Below are 6,251 nucleotides of genomic sequence, written 5' to 3' on the forward strand. Positions count from 1 at the left end.
GATAATTCACATTACTTAATATGGTAGATATAATTGCTGACATAGGCATAATCACAATTTTCAACATTTGTTCAAAAAAAAAGCTGTTGCTAAGCTAATGTTTTCCAATTTGATTTTCAGAAATAATAATAAGGCCGCCCATGGCAGACATCCCCCACAAAAGGAGTTGAATAGGTCTAATAGTTGAAAAACAACATATTCAAAAATTTACCTTAATGAATAATTCAAAGCAAAAGATGACACATTTTCTATCTCTAGGAATGGACACACAAAATTGCTCTTGGATACACAGAAAAATGCATACAGATAAATTCACAACAACACATAAACATATGGGGTAGGAAATATGAAAAAATAATAATTTCTTTGAGATTTGAACTTTCCTTAGTCATGAGATTCAGGACCACCAGATTCTGCATATTCAGTAACTTAAACCAAAAATTTATTATGGTGTTTGACAAAGTTTAAAGCATGTCTTCTAAAATTAAGAACAGAGAATACAGTAACTGAGAAATGTCTGAGAAGCAAACAAAAGAGGCTTCCCATGTATCATCTTTAGGATATAATAAAAGAGAAAGAAAACGAATTCATCTGTAGAGATTCCACATAAAAACAGAGTCAAACATACTAGCTTGGTTAATTGCAATGAAGAATGTTCTCACTATTTAAGAACCACCTATTTTCTCCAGAATTCTACAAGCTCTCAAGAGTACTAACTCCTGCAGCAAGATCTCTTCTCTGTAGGGAGCCACATTCTATCTAAGGCCACACTGGGTCTAAGGCTATTTCTTGATTTCCAACATCTGTTTCTTTTCACACCTGGATTAAAGTACTAGACTCTACCTTGAAACTATGAATAAAAATGTATATCTTTTTGTCACATGAAAACCCTCATACCAGTAACATTTTATATCTCTCACATGATTCTTCATACATCCCTACATATTATTCACTAACTTTTAAATATTTCCTCAAATCTTAAAACCATTACTATAAACTCATTATGATTCTCATAAAATTCATGGCCCATTATCAGCACATTCCTTATATCATCACTTTTAATATGTTGTCAATATGAATATGAATGTCTCCTCAGGACGAGATTTACCCTACACCTCATTTCACAGGATCTTGAGTGGAGGCAGCACCACAGTTGTTCCTCTTGGACACTTTCAAACCATTCTCTTTTTCCTATAAAAAAGAACAGATGGATCAGAGAGCCAGAGCCTCAGAGGCCCCCAACACCTCAGCACTGAAGCAGACCAAAAATGAACCCAACATGGCTCAGGGAAATCTTGCGGAAGAGGGGGCGGAAAGAATGTCAGAGTTACATGTTGGGTCATGATTTTCAGAGACATTTATCATACTAATAACTGGGGGCTAACTCCACAATGCACGACCCATTTTCAATAACAAGGAGGGTCTAATGGGAGGGGGTAGATCACAGATGAGCCTAAATAATGGTACCAAACTGCCTGTATTTACTGAAAAGAAAACTAATAAATTAAATTAAAAAAAAAAAGAAAACAAAAAAAAAAAAAAAAAAAAAAGAAAAGATGTAAAAAAAAAAAAAAAAACAAGATTGTGTCACCAGTATGGTTTCATCACACTACAGACTTCCTTGTGGCTACTGTGTGATATCTTTAAATTAAAATTTAGGTTAATATAATTACAAATTTGATTTTCCTTTGGAGAATACATAGGGAAGCAAGATATATTGCTTCTAAACATAAATTGTTTATTATAACAAGCCACTTTTCTCAGTAATATATTTTAGTGTGTTCTTATTTACTATGATAATCTCTCCTTCTTCTCTATTCTTTTATTCTCATCTCTTCTCTCCTCTTTCCTCCTTTTATTTCCCTCCCTAACTCACACCTTCCTCCCCTTCCTTTCTGCTTTTATTCTTTCCTCTTTATCTTTCTATCTTCCTTCTTCAATTCCTTTCTTCTCCCTGCATCTATTCCCTTCTTGTTTTGTTTTTAAGAATCTTGTCTATTATGACCTCAAATCATAGGCTCAGCTGATCCTCCTACCACATTGTCCATAGTAAACACAGCTACAGCTTGCACTGTGATTTTTAATTGTTGCATATTATTATAATGTGAGTGATTACATTTAACTAATTAAGAATTTTCAGATATTGGTTTTGATCTTTTAAAGTAAAATTAATAATTTACATTACTTAAAACTCAAACCCATCACTAATTGCATTATTTTATCTTTTAAGTCTTCAGTAATATTTGTTACATTTTATTTTTAGACTTGCACTAATTCACACACCATATATATATATATATATATATATATATATATATATATATGCATTTGGATACACAAAAATTGTCAAACTCAGTGGTCATTTAAAAGAGGCATCTTAGTGACATGATCACCATGCATTCACAATAACAACAGGCTTTAAAAATAATAAACTTTGAAAATACACAAGAGCAATTCTGCTAATTGGGTCTAACACTTAATAAGACCACAAGGACAGAAATCTTAAAACAACAAAAATGATAACAGTGTACATCAATACCTAATATTTACCAATGGTCAAGACATAATGTACATTATGGACTTGAAATTTGTTTGAGTGAAAAAATAAAATTAAATTAAACTCATAGAAATAAGAACTATACAAGGACATAAAGATTCAGATTTTAAATCTATCTACACTCCTGGCTTTGTAACATATCATTGCAATGAGTTAAGAAAATTGGTCTGTCATTGAAAATAATTTAGCCTCTTTTAGAGCCATAAATAATATTATACCTTCTCTTGACTTTCTGCCTTCTGTCTCACAAAGATACTGGTATCTATAGATGAACACAGTTCTAAATTCAAAAGTATTAGATGTCACAGGAAACACTTTTTTCAAAGTCTACTTTGTAACAATTTCCCACTTCTCACTAGGCTGGCACTGCAGTAGCTCTAACTGGAAATCAAGCATCCTCTATAAGACAAACTGAACATTTAAGTGAACATTTTGGAGAGTGCCTTCATGTTATTATCATGAACTCCCTCCTGGACTCCTGCTTCCTTTATGGTAACTTGGAAGCAGAGGAAAGCTTCATTGCCAAGTCACCTCTGAAATACAAAGGAGGAATGGTCAAGCGCGGCCCTGTGATCCTGCCATAAGTCTCCTTAGTAGTCCTGTGCCTCCTCCTCCTGGATAACATCTTATTTCCTTTCTCCAGGTTTGAGAATTGTAGAGGAGTCATCATTTTTTTTAACTGTTATTAAATTTCAACTAAAAGTAAGAGAAAGCTAAAGGAAAGGGATTATAGAAGTTTATTCAACACTGCCAAATCCCTTCCTTACTGCCAGCTATATTAAACTCCTGATCTCACAATTGCATGAAATTGTCACTGGCATCTTATCTATGTCAATTAAATATCATGCTAGAGAAAAGGATTTAACCAGTACACTCTTTCAATGTTATTCAAGAACACTAATGTCACAAAGGTTTTTTCTTCTAAGGAATACTGCTTAGCTACACATTACTCAAACACAACCATCACCAACTTCACTAATATGAAACTTTTTCAGAGGATTTCATCAGCTTTGGGAAAGGCATTACTAAGTCATTTGTATTCATACAAATCTTTTTGATTAATAAACTTGGAATATAGCCTCTTCCATTATTCCATTATCACACTATGTGCTTTCAATGTTATAAGTAGATTGATTACATTTCTGCTTATATTTCAAAGTTCTCCATTTTATAACATATGTACTTTTCCTATTTCATTCAGCACCTTGACAAAGAGTTGTAATTTTATCTAATATCTCTCTTATTTTTTTTCTTTGATACAGGGTCTCAGGTAGATCAGGTCTTGGACTCCATATATAGCTGAGAATTACCTTGAATTAATGATCTTCCTTCCTTCCTTCTTCCAAAATGCTGGGATTATAGGTAGGCAAAAGCATGCCAGGTTAATCTTTGGCTGGGTATTGAACCCAAGCAAATTCTCTACCCTATGAGATATAACCTAGCTAATATCCCATTTTAAAGGTTAAAAAATAAGGTTAAATTTTAAATGATACCCCATGTTTGTATAGCAAAACTCCTCCACTCCTAATAATAACATATATGTTATTAGTCTCAATTACACATAAAGTTCTTTGAAAGTAGTGGACACATAAGTTCAGGAGTGGATTTCAAAGAACAGTTGAAAAGTATTATTTTCAAGCTCATATCTTATGTCTTTTCTTAATTAGGACAAAAAACTATTGACCAACCCTTCCTTTGAACATCAACTGGTTCATGGCTAACCTTCACTAGTTCAAGGTAAAACATATCTAGACAAATAGATGAATTTCAACCTGAGGCTAGCAAGCAACTCATGTATTTCTACATCTTCCCAATTCAGTAATTGAACATCTGTTCAAAAAAATCCTAAAATTGATGATTTGTTTTCAAGTGGAACATTTCAAAATAAATAAAATGATGATTGTTTACATATTTTACTAGAAGAAATAATTTTTACTTAATATGCTCCTGTCACCAGGATTTAACAATGTGAGTTGTATATTTCAATACACTATAAGTGACACACATAGACTGGACTGTTATTTACACCTAAAAAAGTTCAAAGTGATGAGGAGAGATGAATAACCAAACCAATCATTTTACATGCCACTGATACTAAAGCTTGATAATAAATGAAATGGGATAGAAATTGAAATATCCTCTCTTTGGGGGCCACAGTTCTGAATTTAGGAAAACCAACTTCTGAAATTTTCCTCTCCAGATGTAAGTAAACTGCTTCTAGGTAGTAGAGCCTGAGAAGTGAGAGAGATAATGCTTGATACGCCCAGCCCAGGAGTTTGCTAGCTGCCTCTAGCCTGAAGAAAAATGAACCTAAAGAGGTTTAGTTTCAGCCATTAGTAAATCCATTTCGCCTGCTGTCTCCAGTGCTCTGATATGACTGTGACTGTGGCTTCTTCTGCATATAAGTATTCATTAGCATTTTTATTGTATAGCCAAAACCTGGTACTATATTAACAAGTAGCACATTTTATGAGCAAATGGTAAGGAATATTTGACTTTGGATAATCCTTAAACATTTGTTAAAGGAAGGAACATTGCTAATCAGAACATACATACACTCTGAGCACAAATGCACTCATATTAAGCTCACCTGTTGTCCCTGTCAGATCCGTGGGCCCTTATTTACTGATCTGACCAGACACAATTATGGTCAGCACTTTTTATGCTTTCATGTTTTCCCCGAGTCAAGAATCTATCCATGCCTTTGAGGAGATTGAGCAAAGAACATATATTAAGATATCAGTCATCTATGCCTTTTAGTCCAAAGGTACACTAAAGCAGAGGAAACTTAGTCATATTGCCTTAAGCAAGTGGATTACATAGTTGTAAGATTAATTTTAGGACAAGCTACAAGTAAGTAGTTTAGCATCTCATTGCAATAATATTGCAAAAACTATTTACAATGTTCATAAAAATTATTCCCACATTTCCATAATTCATTTCCACAGTTTCTTCTTATAGTCCATCCCACAAAGATGAGTGACATTTACTTAAGTAAGTACTTTTGTGTGGTTGTCAAGAATGGAGCCAAACAATTTTCCAATAGAAGCAAGTACAATGATAAATCTTTAAACAAAAGAGGAGGGGCTGGGTATATGGTATAGTATATAATGCCCTTGCACACAAATATAAGTATCTGAAATTGAATTTCTAGAAACCACTGGATCAACTAATATGTGTGCAATCCCTATGAGCTCATAATAGGACAGGAGATTGGAGGCATGAGAATCCTTCTCGAAGTTCACAGTCACCTAGCCTGCTAAACACAGTGGTGAACAGTGAGAAACCCTACTTACCACAAGTAGATGGCAAGATGACAGCTGAGCTTGTTCTCTGATCTTCACGCATGCACATGGCATTCACTTACATGCATTCATGTGTTTGAACAACCACGATGAAATAAACAGAAAGGAAAAAAAAGACAATTAGAATATTGCTAAGAGGTACAGAAGAAGGGAATTGTAAGCAACAGGAATGAGTTCTGCCTCAACTGAAGTCACAGTATGTGCAAGCAGTTGCAGGAAATTTCATGCCATAAACATAAGTTGAAGACATTGAATGGTAAGAAGGTAAACATGTCATTAATAACATAACTGTGATGAAGGATTTTTTACAAATTACAGTGAGGTTTACAAGAGTAACTAAAATAGAATAACTGTTAAAATTATACTGTGGTAAATGTTATGTGGATGCA

Source organism: Jaculus jaculus, chromosome 6, assembly GCF_020740685.1.
Source record: "Jaculus jaculus isolate mJacJac1 chromosome 6, mJacJac1.mat.Y.cur, whole genome shotgun sequence".
Lineage (NCBI taxonomy): Eukaryota > Metazoa > Chordata > Mammalia > Rodentia > Dipodidae > Jaculus > Jaculus jaculus.